Genomic DNA, 14213 nt, shown 5'->3' with positions numbered 1-14213 from the left:
TGACTGATGGGAAGCAGGTGTGTAGGCATGTGAGCGGTGAGGTTAATTAAACATGAAATGAGCAGGAGAAATACGGTCAGAGATTAATAAAATGAAAAAGATGGACAACAACATACATTTGGGGTGTATTCACACCTGTATGGTTTGGTTTGATTGAACCAAACTTGTGTCCCCCTTTGGTGCAGATCTTTTAGGCAAGTGTGAATACAGCAATCACACTCGGGTATGAACCAAACAACCGCACCGAGACCCAGCTGAAGAGGAAAGCCCTGCGCCTTTTTTGGTGGGCTCTCGTAGTTGGTGCAGATTGTGTCTTTAATTACACTGATAACTACCTCATATGACAGACAAGCCTGTAGACAAATGCACTGTGTACCCAGGCAGTATTTTTATTATGTAACTAGTATTATGGCAGGTGTGTGACCAGATCACAGACCAGACCAGTTGAACTGGACCCTGGAGTGTTTACCCCCTTGGTGTGGTTTGTTTGGGTTGGTGTGAATGTTGAACTCAAACTCTAGAGGGGACCAAACAACCGCTCTCTGGTTCACCTTGAATGGGTGGTCTTGGACTGCTGTCAAATGAACTCTGGAGCAGTTATTTTCTGGTGTGAGCACTATTCAAATCAATGATTGGAAGCGTACTATTTTATGTGTCATTGGTTAAAAATGTTTTCTCTTCCTGTTTTGGTGACTGGTCACAATGAAGTGGGATGCCTCCTGAATATCTGGGCTGAAGAGAACGTTTCTCAATTACTAGAGAAGGTGAGGAACAACACTGCCTCTTACCACTCACTCCACCTTCTCCACTTGTGTCTTTCCTTATTTGCTCTCGCTACCTTAAGCTCACAGACAGGCCGCCAAAACCTTGCCTGTGATGTGTATTTCTGTGTATATATCTATGTGCATCCGTGTGTCTGAGCGGCAACAGTCCCACCGCAGGCCTTCGTGCTGACTTCTGAATCGCTGCTTGAATCAGATGTGTTTTTGGATGACAGTTCATATCTATTCTAGGATGTAACACATATTCCCTACCAACATGCACTGACAGCAATGTCAAGAAGATGTGTGTGTGTGTGTGTGTGTGTGTGTGTGTGTGTGTGTGTGCGTGTGTGCGTGTGTGCGTACACGTGCGAGTCGGTTTAACAAAAGGTGTCACAGCTGATTTTGTCCCTACACTTTTTCTGCTTGTTTTCATACGTATTTATAGTTAAGGAACAAAATATGCCTCCCAGTTTTGACAGAGCTGTGGTGTCTGCACAAATACACCAAGATCCATAGCAGTCACACACCAATCTATCCTATCTATGTATCCACATATCCATGCAGATTTTTTTCTTTTCACTGATTAAAACCACCCCTGATCTGTTTTTACACATGAAGGGACTTTTAGCTAAAGTGAGTTAAGAAGGCATTCAGCTTTTAATAATTTTGCCCCCGGCTCTGTTTAACTGCTGGTAGGAGTTGTAGGTTTGTTAAGTGTCCATTGCTCTGACGTCTCAGGCCACTTCAACACCAAATGTTTATTTTACTCTCCTGAGAAGCCATTTACATCCTGCCTCACGTGGCAGATAATTAGTCAGAGAGTTCAGTAGATGTGCACAGGCACACCTGCATTAACCCTGCTGCTGAGGTTTTATTTAAAATGCTTCAAATCAGCTGCTGGTAAAAAATCACACAGATATCTGTCTTATGCCACTTGAAGCCACATGGACAGAGGGAAAACAGTGCTGAATTTAAGGACAGACTTTCCTGAAGATCACAACAGCACTGATGACAGAAATGTTTTTAAATAAATTGTGACAATCAGAGTTAAATTTTGACGTGTGAATTCAAGCCCTTGACAGCACTGAATTTTGAAGGACAGAACCAGGTGATCCAGAATGTAGGAAGCTATCTCATTATCTATGTTGATACACCAATAAGGCTTCACTCTCTCTCTCTCTCTCTCTCTCTCTCTCTCTCTCTGTAGTTTATTTGAATTACGGAAGTGATTGGGGTTAATTAAGAATTGGACAGCCCCCAAAAGAAGCATAAACAACAGTTCAGGACGGTATTTCTTACCTGCAATTGATCCTTCGCTAAGCCACGCCCCCGAATACACAGCTGACCAATCACAGGCTTTAGCTTCTGTCTTTATTTTTTTTCACGTGAGTTTGACAGCCTGATACAACCTTCAAAGGCAAAATGTAACAGCAAAACTGTCTGCTTCTTTCTGCGATCGCTTTTTCCAAAAATTTGAAAATATTTCTCCAGGGAGGGCAGTAACAGACTAAAATTCGGACAGGTCAAACAGTTTGTCGGACTTAGCAAAACTAACTATTGGGGCGTGGCTTAGTGAAGGGTCAATTGTAAATATTACAATTTCCCATAATTATACCTAAAGACACCCCTAAAATGGACCATACCATTTCCTAACCTTGACAGTAATTGAACGTCTATCTGCATCACTTTCAGAGGCTCATTAAAGTCAAATGCATCACACACCAAGCTAATGGAGGCAGGTTAATGTAAGTAGTTACATAGCTAGCTTGTTAAGTACTCTTAACTTTTCTCCCCTCAGTGTAGCTAGCAGATAGCCCGCCCTATGATTTCCAGTGTTGGCTTTGCATTGAATGTCAAATTTCATCTAATAGTTAGCTAACACTGGTGCTTAGGCATGAGCAGTGAAATTGAGGATTAGTTATTGTAGAGAAACATTTTGACATCAGTATAAAGTCTTTTTACAATAAGCACGCTCAGAGTTCAGAAGTTTAAGCTGGCTGGGAAATTGAAAAATGTTAAAGTCCAGGTGTGTTTTTTCAAATGTGTGCCTACTGCTGTCTCCGCAGATTTCATTTCACATTCAGTGAACGTGAGCAAGAGGAAAGGAGATATTTGACATTTTTTTGGTGCCAAAAAAAGATTAAGTTGAAACTTAAAACGTATGATAAGAATTAGGAATTAGAGATGATAATGCAGACTATATTTTATGATAGTTTGGTTCTGGTTCAGCATTGTGTAGATCTATGTTTCAGCGTAAATGATATTTCAGCGTAAATGATGGTCTGCTGCTGTGTGCACATCTGACTTACTGGCAGTTTTTCTCTGGAATACTTGGTGACCCCTGACTACAAAGGTTGTTCAAACTGGGTTTCCATTATGACCTGGAAAAAAAGTTAACCCCTCTGATTGTCACTGTATAATTTGCACTCTGACTGACACTATTAATTTACGGTTTATTATTTGCTCATTGGGTTGGGGATGGAATACATATGCCATGAAAAGAACAGAACTCTACAGCTGAATGGGTACACATCTCAGTATTCATAGTTGTGCCCTGCTTAAAAGCCCACCACTCCCACACACAACAGGTGTTGTCCCCAAATCTAACAGGAGAGTGAGGAAGGAGTCATTCAAGAGTCTGTATACACTCACAGTACTGAGAGGTCACCTGTGTGAGTTTACAATGCATGTAAAAACCAATTACTTTAAATTAATTCCATTTTCTGTTTCCTGTTAGTACAAAGAGCCCTCCATGCCGTGATTTTTTCATGGCCACCCCTTCACAGCTGACATTTTAGGTGCGTTCAAGATGACTGAGCTGCAGGCGACTGCATGGGCAGAGTGTAAAAACCGCGCCGTTTTTACACGCCGTTGGACACATTCTACCTGCGCAGACCTTACTTATTGTTTTAAGCTTACCGTGAGCTTAGAACAATAACTGATCTCCACTTTTCTAGTTTAAAAAAAGTTATGAATTAATGAGTTAATGAATAAATGTAGCGTGACAATGTAGCGTGACACTGCAGTAAAGTGAAAGTACGGTGGAAACAGTTTTGAAAAGTGACAAACGCAAACCCCAAAAACAGAAAATCTAAAGAAAGGATTTCTGGAAAATGCAGAATCACCACAGAAATAAGCACCTTGCATCTTAAACCATCTTTAATCATCAGAAATCACTCCACGTGTAAATAAAAGCAAACAGCTGCCACCTCCTTTTACTACAAAGTCTCTCTCTCTCTCGAGCAGCAGTTGGTTCTTGTTCTGTTAAAATTACTGGAGTCTTCTCAAAGCAGAGAGCTGAGGCCTGAATACGATCACAGCCTCTCGTTGGATCTCTTCTATACAGTCGCTGCTCTCTTGGTTTCTCAGCCCAGACACAAAGACTGCACACATCAAGAGCACAAAGGTTTGACGTCCCAGCTGGCAACTGTTGGCTAATTAGCCTCTGTTCTAGTTTAGCCTGTTGCAGCTGCACGACTCATCATCAGCTAATGAACCCCGTTTGTCCTTCTGCAGCTTCTGAAGAGAGCTGAGAGTCATGGTGGACAACACATTGAGAGTTTGGCAGCTTCAGCAGTGACCAAATGTTCACAGAGTGGGCTTTCTGAGCAGAGAGTCAACAGCTGTTTATCTCAGATCTACAAAACCATGTGTCTGAAATGCAGATTATGTTGGTATAAATGAAATTAACATTATGTGGCTGAAGAGCACTAATGCAGTTTGTTTTATGTTTACTGTAATCACATTCATTTTCCTGTAGTGTAACAAACTATTTGCACAAGTACTACAAATTAAATGTCAAAATACATTGTTTTTCCAGTTTCGTCTAGACTAATAGATGTATCGTCCCTATCAGCAGGACGACATCATTTGTCTTTGCCTTACAAACAAACTGTTACAAATCCCTGTTGAAAAAACATCTGTTTTATGATATGGCAATGCTATGGTTAAGGTTTGGTTAGGTTTATCCATAAAAACGACTTAAATTTAGGAACAGATCATGGTTTAGATTAAAATAAAAACTTTGTTGTCATGGTCTTCATGGTTAAACGCATGGTCACACTTTAAGAAAATGTTGATCGTCAGTTTGAAACAGGAAACAAACAGTTGTGTCCTGTGTTAAAGTCCAGTGTTAGAAAGATTCATAGTAGAAACTTACTGGATACTGTTTAAATTGTTTCTGTTGCGCTTGCATGAGTCCATCCATCCATCCATCCATCCATCCATCCATCCATCCATCCTTCCATCGTCAACCACTTATCCTGCGTACAGGGTCGCGGGGGGCTGGAGCCAGTCCCAGCTGACATCAGGCGAAAGGCGGGGTACACCCTGGACAGGTCACCAGTCCATCGCAGGGCACCGCTTGCATGAGTCAACATTCATAAAAAAAATATTTTTCAGCTTGTAGTATCCAATATTTATGCATTTGACTCATAACAGTTCAAAATAGCACTGTTGCAGCAGGACAGAGGGTCAGTGACCTTCTACTGGTAGAGCAGTGATTGGTGGTTAAGTAGGGACTGAACCCTTCTATAGAATTTGACCTCTAACCCCTTGTTTTGTTACTTCAAAATAGTACTGTACCCTTCTATGGGTTTGACCTTTTATTTTGCAGACTCAAACCCCTCTATGGTACCTAACAGATACCTAAACATATCCTATATAAGCTATGTTTGATGAAACAGAGAGACAGAGTGGCCATCGGGCTGGGTCACTCTCCAAGCTGCTGCAGAGCTTGTAATTGATGCTGAACTCTTTGATTTAATAAACTTTTATGATCAAGAACAGTGTCAAACGGGTTTCCTCTCAACACATCATCGCAGCATTATTGTTCGGACACCACAAGCTCCTTTTGTGGATCAGTTTCTCCATAGGAACAAAACAGTCAATGAAGCAATAATAATAATAATAAAAAATGTTATCTTATGTACAGCACAAAAATGCTGTGAAGTAAAACGAGCAAAACAATCACATTAACAAACCCAATAAAGGACTTTGTGCTGCTGGTTGCAGAAAGGCCCACGCAGCAGAAGAGATACATCTGAATGGCATTATCATTACAACATAATAACATATACAAATAGTATTACTATAAGCAGCAGAGTCCACTCAGCAGTCCAAAGTGTACATCAAGCTCAAACCAAGAGGGCAGCTGGTAAATATGTGGAAACTCTTAAAGCTTTGCTTTTTCTATGATTTATGTATTTTTACACACTAAAACTATGAAAGAATCAGAACATGGTCTGAAATTTGAACATATTTTGGTGGAGAAAGTTATTGATTTCAGCAAGAGAGAATTTCCAGTGAATGATTTGAAAAGTGTGAAAAAGCAAAGTAATACTGCTCACTAAGTTATATAAACATGTTTATGGCTGAAAAAGTTTAATTTTGCTGTATCCCTAACCAGCTTTTAACATGAGAAAAACTTTATTGAGTCAACCCAATTTTTTAAACCAGATTTCCCACAAATTGTCACACTAGAAGAACGTGTAAAAATGTGCACACAAAAATAATAAAATTCAGAACCATTGAGTGAAAGACAAATAAAATTCAAGCCTCAGTCTCCTCAAAAAAACTGTCTTGTACTACTGGGAGAAGGTTTCTCAACAACATGTCTTGGCAGGCAGGACATGCCTTTGGGCTATGTATTGTGCCGACCAAGCTTCTCCAAGTTCCCAAAAACATTTTGAATCTAATGCCCAGAGCTGACCACTCAACGCATTCTCATCTCAATACGTCATAACTGACGCTTTCAGACAGCGTGACAAAGCGTAATTATTAGCTAAAGGTACCCTTCAGCGTCTGTATGAAACACCACCGTTTGCTACATCCCAGCAGCACAAAGGAGGCTAACCCTACCTGCTAGCTGTTGGGTTAGCCGGTCGAAATGCATAAAGTCAGTGACTTATGCACTTACGCTTAGGCACTAATATTTCTGATAGTTGTGGTAAGGGTAAAGCTTGATTTATACTCCTGCGTAGGGTCTACGTGTGTAGTCTACGGCGTAGCTATGCTCGTAGCCATGCATTTATACTTGTGCGTCCGTCAATCTGCAATTACACCCCCAAACGCTAGTCGGCAGTAGCGCGACAGCACCCACTGTATTGACTTTTGCCGGCCGACTCCAGTTTAGCCCTCTGCTAACGTGAATGGGGGTAAAATTGTAAACGTGCGGCTGGTGTAGCCTTTTCAAATGTTATCGACCGAATGGATCACATTCTGATAATGAAACGGGTCATTTCGCTCGGGTTGTGACGGTCAAATATATTAATCCACCTGTTACAGCCGCCGTTTTGGCCGCTAGTAAAAGTTACTTCAAAGCGTGGACGCTTCCTGTCGGCTCGGAGGCATTGCGAGGCTTCCCAGCCGACCAATCACAGAGCTTACTGTCCGCGTCGACTCGACGTGTAGTTACATTTTGTGCACGTCAGGCTACGCCGTAGGTGCCACGGTGTAGGGTAGGGGGCTACGCAGACGTTTCTGAGTTTCCTGAACTCACGTTTACTCCCACACGATGACACATTGTGACTGAAGTCTGTGGACTTGCAATTTATCACAAATGAACACAAAAATGGTCAGTTTGTTTGTAGTGCATTTCTTTTCCAAATGCTGCTGCCAATTGAATAAAAGTGTTTACTTAAGACAAACATGTTGTTTTACATCTCCTCATGGTAATCTTTGCCAATTTATATACACACTTTTTTCATAGTTTGAGGCTTTTTCACCACAGTTTTGGAAGCTGTTTTCGCAGGTTACCTCCCCCGCACACACCTCTAGCGAAGACAAGGAGTAGGAATGCACAGCTTTGTAGTTGGAGGGGTTGCTTCCTGTCCTGAATTATTAATACCCGATGTTCACAGTTGACCTGGTGCTCACACACTACCCTCACCAGGCCATGAATGGAGGAGTGTGTGTAGCAGAAAGAAAGTGAAATAAACTAGTGGATAGACACTCCACGTCCAGTTCATTGCATAAAATGTCTCTTTTTGGAGGCAAATTGTTTATAAATTGCTTATACCTTATCAGAGTGTAAAAGGCCGGGCGTGTAAGGTGGTATGCTGCTAATAGCTGTAGTTCAAGCTTTGCAATTTGTTCTTGTTAATTTGCCTTAGTTCAGCTACAATTGGCGGTTCATTACTTCCTTAAATGGGACCGTTTTTATCCAAATACTCAGCCATTGGAAAAACTGGAATGTAATATAGATAATTTGCCCTGAAAAGGAATAGACGGAGCACAGTGGGGCTGAGCGATCTGTAACAAAGGCCTTTGAGAAAACTTCACTGACAACCATATAATGAGCCTCTGTGAGGATCTCCCACCATTTTATTGTGTCTTTATCTCTTCTCTCTAAACTGGGAGGGTGAAAAGAAGGAAAAAATAATAATAAGGGGCTGCAGGTTCGCAGCAAATTACCCATGCTTATTTATTCAGGGATGTCGCCTCATAGAGCAACCAACCCCCGGGGTCTCCTCACAGGCCCGAGCGATCGCTAAATCGCTATGCTGCTTGGAAGGGGAGAAAAACAACAGGGAATAAAAAAGGGGAGAAGAGAGACGGGAAAGAAAAGGTAGTGTTTTCCAAAATGTTGTAAAAAGAAGAGGGGTAAGGTGACAGATAAGAGGAGGGAGTTTGCAGGTTGAGGTCATGGGGAGGTCGAGAGACAGCAAGAGAGGAGAGAGGATTGAGCTACAGGAAGGAGACCTGAACACACAGAGGAAAGATGATAAAAAGGAGAGGAAAAGAGTTTTATTTGGGGAGGGGGTTCATAACGGCAGATCAGAGTGAGAGTTAACTGGAGCCTCAGAGGGAGAGAAATGAGAAGAGAAAGAGAAAGACCAGGAATGGGTGGGGGTGATGGAAACTAAGAAGGGAGGAGGCGAGGAGGGGTGGAGGGCTGGTTTAGCGTCTCTCAGGGGTCTCAGAGGGAGAGGAAGATGGCTCGGCAAGTGCACCCCCTGCAGAGAAACTCAACAGGGGGTCGGCTTTTTGTTTTGGAGAGACAAAAAAAAGAAAACCTCATCACCACCCTCGACAATAACATGGTGATAACAGAGACTCATGAGCTCCATATTTCAGCTGGTGGAGGAGCTTTGTTCAGAGAGATAGGAGGCTTCTTCTAATTCGGTCATTCATCTCCCACCCCCACAGTCACACACAGTCTCACAAACACATACCCTGCCTACCTACCGACACAAGATTTAACACCCATTCACATGCACAAATATAAATATACAGTCTGTTTATAAGCATTAGGACAGTGGCGTGTTTACCATTGTTTTGGCTCTGAACTCGAACGCGTGGGTTTATAAATGAAAGAATGAAAGAAATGCGTTTCAATCCAAAACAATTAATATGTAAAAAAACCTGACTGGAAAGTCAGCTGAGGTTGGTGTAAGTTGGTTTATCGATAAAATCAAAATGCTTAATGAATAAATCATGAAGTACATGAAGCATGTGATTTTAAATGTCACTCAAGCTTCCACTGAAGAAATGACAAATACCAGCAGACTAAACATCTGATCTGTGTGGAGCAATAAGGGGACTTCATATTTTTCACTTTTTCCACATGGGTTTCCATCATTTGAGGTATGACTGGCACTCTCAATTACGTAATCTCGTGTCCAGTTCTTCCGCAAAGGCTTGATGGCACCCAACTGGAGAATTAGTGCCAGAAACGGATTATCTAGATATGTCGAACTCGAATATTTGAATAGTGGATAGAAACATGCACTAATTCACATTTTCTTTCACCAAGTTGCTGGAATTTTGGTTAAAATTGCAGATACGTTCCCTGTAAAAGGTTCCCTCTTGTGTTGATTAAAAAACATTCTGGGTGGTATTTGTTAAGGCTGTATTAGTTGTAAAGGAGACATCAGGAAACATCATTGTATAGGAAGGTAAATGAAAAAAGTTTCAGCTTTTCGGGTGTTTGCGGTTGTTTACATCCATATTTGGTAAACAGCAGGACTCGTAGCCCTTATTACACTTGGGGGTGTTATGTTTAAAGAAATCCACAGATATGGGTGTAAACACCCTCGAATTGAAGTTGAAAGTCATTATTTTAATCTCATAGTCTTTGTTTAATTTTAAACCCAATGTGCTCCAGTATAACGCCAAAACAAAAGAGTCCAAATGCTTCAGGAGACTGTGCTGTACATTAATGCACGCCCACAAAAACACCCCCTCTGCTCAGTCTCCGGAGGAGCAGTTTAATGTGGATCTAGAGCAGATTAGCAGGCTAAAGCTAAATTCTGTAATCGCTGTGATGAGCTTAAACAAAACTGAGAAGGGGTCTCCTCAAGGTTAAACTGATTGCTGTCTTATTCCATTGACAGTGCTCAGTCAGATTGGCAGCTTTTTTGTCTGCCTCCAATTTATTGCAAGATGCTGAGATATTGATTTGGATGGCAAATTTGGCTGTGTCTAAAAATCTAATTTTAATTGAGCCATCTTTCACTTTATTTGAGTCCTTAAATTGTTTTTCTTTTTCAAATGGGAGAAAGCAAAGTAAGAATATTTTATCCTGTTTTGAAACAACTTATTTTGAGTAGTAAATGTAATTATGTCATAAAATGTTTCTTGATTATGTATATGTAGTGCAGCATGCTGATATCTGGGAAATTTCTTAAAACTAGTTGATTTCTATTTCAAAAAGATTGACACATTTTACACCGCTTGTTTTAGGAAAATTAAAATTACAGGACTCAATTATGGACAGAAATTACTTGATAAGATGAAGATATTTGCAGTGTTGTTAAAGAGCTGTTAGAAAGAAACTTTAAAACGTATGACTGCGATTAGACTTTAAATCTCAAAAAAGTTACTTAGATAGTTCATTCACACTATTCGTGTCATGGTTCTCTGACAATGATAATGAGATTTACCATAAACGTAAGTGTTGTTAAGTCACATTCAACCACCATTAATAAGCCGTTTGTCCCTGAAATGATTTGAAAAGTGAAAAGATTCCTTTCTCTCTCCACCTACTGCCTCACGATTCAAGGAAATGTCTTTCAAAGGCAGGAAAAACATGGAAACATGTAACATGAAAAAATTAATTTTTTAGTGATAAGAAGTCAAACCAAAAGCAACAACTCAGAGAGAGAAGCCCATCTGATATATTTGGGTTGTTTTGTTGCCTTTGTGCTGTTTTGTGGCAGCTCTCTGTAACTTATTTATGATTTAGGGGACTTGCAACAGCAAACTGAAGAGGGAATATGAGGAGGAAAGACAACAAAAGAGAAGGTTAAAATCTGAGAATCAACGGGAGGATCGGCTCGACTCGAATTGAAGGGAGCAGAGGAGGAGGAGGCGGAAGAGGAGGAGGAGGAAATTTTTGCTCAATGAGTCCTTCAAGGTGATCAGATGAAAGAAAAGACCTGATGTGAGAGAAATAAAAAAGACAAGGAGGGAAAAAAAGGGAGGAAGGAGGAAAGGGAGTGGGGTGTTTCCCTGAGGCGGAGATGTGTTTGTGTGTGAACTAATCTCTCTCTCTGACACACACACACACCTACACACACATTCCCTCCCTCTTTCCCAGTCTCTCAGTCAGTTGCAACAACAAGCTCACCGAGGTCGGCAGCACAAAGCAGAGTCGCTCTCTTACCAGTTTGCACACACACACACACACACACACACACACACACACGCACTCATACACATACCACACCACACACACTCTGACACACACGCTCAGACACTCGGCACACACCTCCTCAGCAACGCCCGGGGAGCTGAAGGAAAACTGACGAGAGGAAGGAAGGAAGCAGGAGAGAGAGAGAGAGAGAGAGAGAGAGAGAGAGAGAGAGAGACCGGCTAAGAGAAGAGGTGAAAGAACAAGAGAAAAAAGGAAATTTTGGGAAAACGTCAGTCAGGTAAGGTCTCTTTTTTAAATCTCTTTTCTATTCACTCAGAATGTCTTCTTCATTACAGCACACTGAATCTGAAAAACCACTCCACTCTGTGCATCACAGCTAATATTTACACAAAATGCAATGTGTATAAAGCAGTGTAAAGAGTGACTGTGCTGTACAGTATCAGTGGGCAGAGTTAACCTCATCTACCCTCTCTCTGGAAGATTTTAATCTCTCCTAATGCCGACATGTGGGGAAAATAAAGGGAAATGTAAAGGCCCGTTCATCTGTGTAGATGAAGCTGAGGAGGTCTTTTGTTTGTGAGTATGCATTCAAGCATGTGCTGGGTGTAAACAAAGCCAGAGACAGAGTGAGTTAGTGAGACGGAAGTGAAAGCAGAAGGAAAATGTTTTAGGAGGAAGTTTTGAATTCTAATGAAATAGTAAACACGACTTTCCCAGAGACGGGAAGACTCATGTCCACCAGACAAGAGCTAATGCTGATGACTTGCTGAGCTTTTAACACCGACTTCGGCACTTGATGTACTTGTTTGCACTTCAAGAAACCACCACCGCACTTGGCTTACATGGAAGCGAAAGCTTATTCTACTTGTAATCTGTACGTCATTTTATGATTAGTATTTTGCTGTTTGACTTGAAGTGTCTTTAGTGGTGACAATAAAGGTAATTGTTTTATTGGTTTGTTGGTAGTATAATGTCGCCTGGCCAGCTGGACTCATGCATACTTTCTCTCTGTATATCAAAAACTGAAAGACTGTCTTCCCAAGAAGAATGACAGCATCAGTTGTTTCCGCAATGCACCTAAACATTTGTTTAAATTCAAGTGACAAATCCCTGTAGTGGCTGCAGTAATTGTGACTCTTGTCTGTCGATAGCAAAGTAGGAAGTTAGGTGACGTTATTATAGAACCACAAAGTCCACAGAGGGAGAAGGTCTGAGATGTTATCGGTCACCTTAACCAAGTGGTTTATATTGTAACCATGACTCAGAATGTCTCCTAATCTTAATGAAGTAGTCATTTTAAACCAAACCAGGATGCTGTTTCTTTTGAAGTTCTTTTTGTTTCCAAATCTGATCAAATTTTAACCATAGAGTTGTCACATCATAAAAAAGATTCATGTTCTCATCAGTGTTTGGCAACGGCACTGAAAGGACTATGTTTGTCGTCTAGAGAGCGGGGACAAACATGTTTTGTCATTTAGGACTTGCGAAAATAAGCCTTAGATTTTATTGTGTTATCCTTGACATTTTGCTGTGTCTGATTTAATGTCTCCCTTCTAATAATGTCAAATACACTAAACTAGGCTAAATAAAATCCTGCAGAACATATCCATATGTCTACAGCATCATTTAGCTAAGGCAGTAAATCCAAGTCGACGCCACTTATCATGACACTCCCACATGGCTAATTGGTTAAGTGGGTCTGTACCATGAAAAACAGACTGTAAAAAGACCAAACACCCGGAGAAGATCCATGTGAAAGAGGCTGCAAAGGGATGGACGTGGTGTGTTTTGTGTTTTTGACCTTTACTGTTTATAAAGAGCTGATGTGAGCGAAGGAGGAAAGAGAGAGAGAGAGAGAGAGCGAGAGAGAGAGAGAGAGAGAGAGAGAGAGAGAGAGAGAGAGAGAGAGAGAGAGAAACAGAGAGAGAGAGCAAAGGGATGAATGGAGTCATTGTCTGGTCTGTGCGTGTGTTGATGAGTGAGTGGGGCGTGTTTTGTGTGTCTCAAAACAAACTGTGAGCAATCAGTGCCATGTGAGAGGTTAATGTTACACCAAGATGTGGCGCGTCTTGTAAACAAAGGCCAACTTAAGCAGACTTTTAAGGTCAGACCTACAGAAACCCAAACTCCAATGTACAATCCATGGAAAATGACATGCCCGGTACTGCCCTCACAGAACGAGCACTTAGCACTAAAGATGTCAACAATAAAAACTCCCAGAGAGAAATAGATTTTCCCAGTCTTGTTATGGGGCTTTTTAATAAGGTATGTAAATGGTAGGTAATGGAAAATCAAACTGTCTCTCTGGTGCCAGTTTGACCAATAGCTTTCTCAGACACTATCCCAGTAAAGGTAGATTCCTTAAATCTGCAATAACAGACTTTTTGGCCACTTGGGGGCAGAAACAAGTTTTGAACACTGACATATCATCACCTTTATATTGATATGGTGAACTTCTTAGCCAACAGTTCTTCATTTACACACCCAGAGACACAAAGCAACTTTTGTTTTCATTTGGAGTCATTTTTCTAGCCTCCTTGAGAAATATTCACTCTTCTTATTTTAGCTCTCTTTTGGTTTCCCTCCGACCCCTAAGGGAAATATCTTGGTCTTTACAATCAGAATTTTGTTTTGACTTGCTTACATGTCAGTCTCTAGCAACATTAAGAGGGACACAACACAGTAAATGTCTTATCCATTGTCACCCTGAACACATATTTGTTTTGATGTTAAGGTCTTACACATAGACAAACATAAATAAATGTAGAAATATATAAATATGGAATAGCTGCTAAACTCTCCAACATGTTCACCAGTGTTTTGTGTTTAGTGTTTTGCTGAAAACAACGCTT

General features: G+C 41.0%; 1 protein-coding gene across 3 annotated transcripts in view; it reads left to right on the top strand.

The window, feature by feature from the left end:
- The first annotated feature begins 743 nt into the window (after positions 1-743).
- The window catches only part of hs3st1l2 (heparan sulfate (glucosamine) 3-O-sulfotransferase 1-like 2), a 36638-nt gene continuing 23168 nt past the window's right edge, over positions 744-14213 (top strand). For 2 of the 3 annotated variants that reach the window (XM_038704003.1, XM_038704004.1), the window contains exon 1: positions 11316-11638. The gene's annotated coding sequence lies outside the window, so the exon portion shown is untranslated. Of the gene's footprint in view, positions 765-11315; positions 11639-14213 lie in introns of those variants that run through there. The other variant, XM_038704005.1, reaches the window with a different exon arrangement.

This window comes from Micropterus salmoides, unplaced genomic scaffold, assembly GCF_014851395.1.
Source record: "Micropterus salmoides isolate LMB-PRFRI ecotype aquatic unplaced genomic scaffold, ASM1485139v1 Ms_hic_scaffold_7, whole genome shotgun sequence".
Classification (NCBI taxonomy): domain Eukaryota; kingdom Metazoa; phylum Chordata; class Actinopteri; order Centrarchiformes; family Centrarchidae; genus Micropterus; species Micropterus salmoides.
Note: the sequence above shows the minus strand (reverse complement) of the source record. Positions and strands in the feature narration are given on the sequence as shown.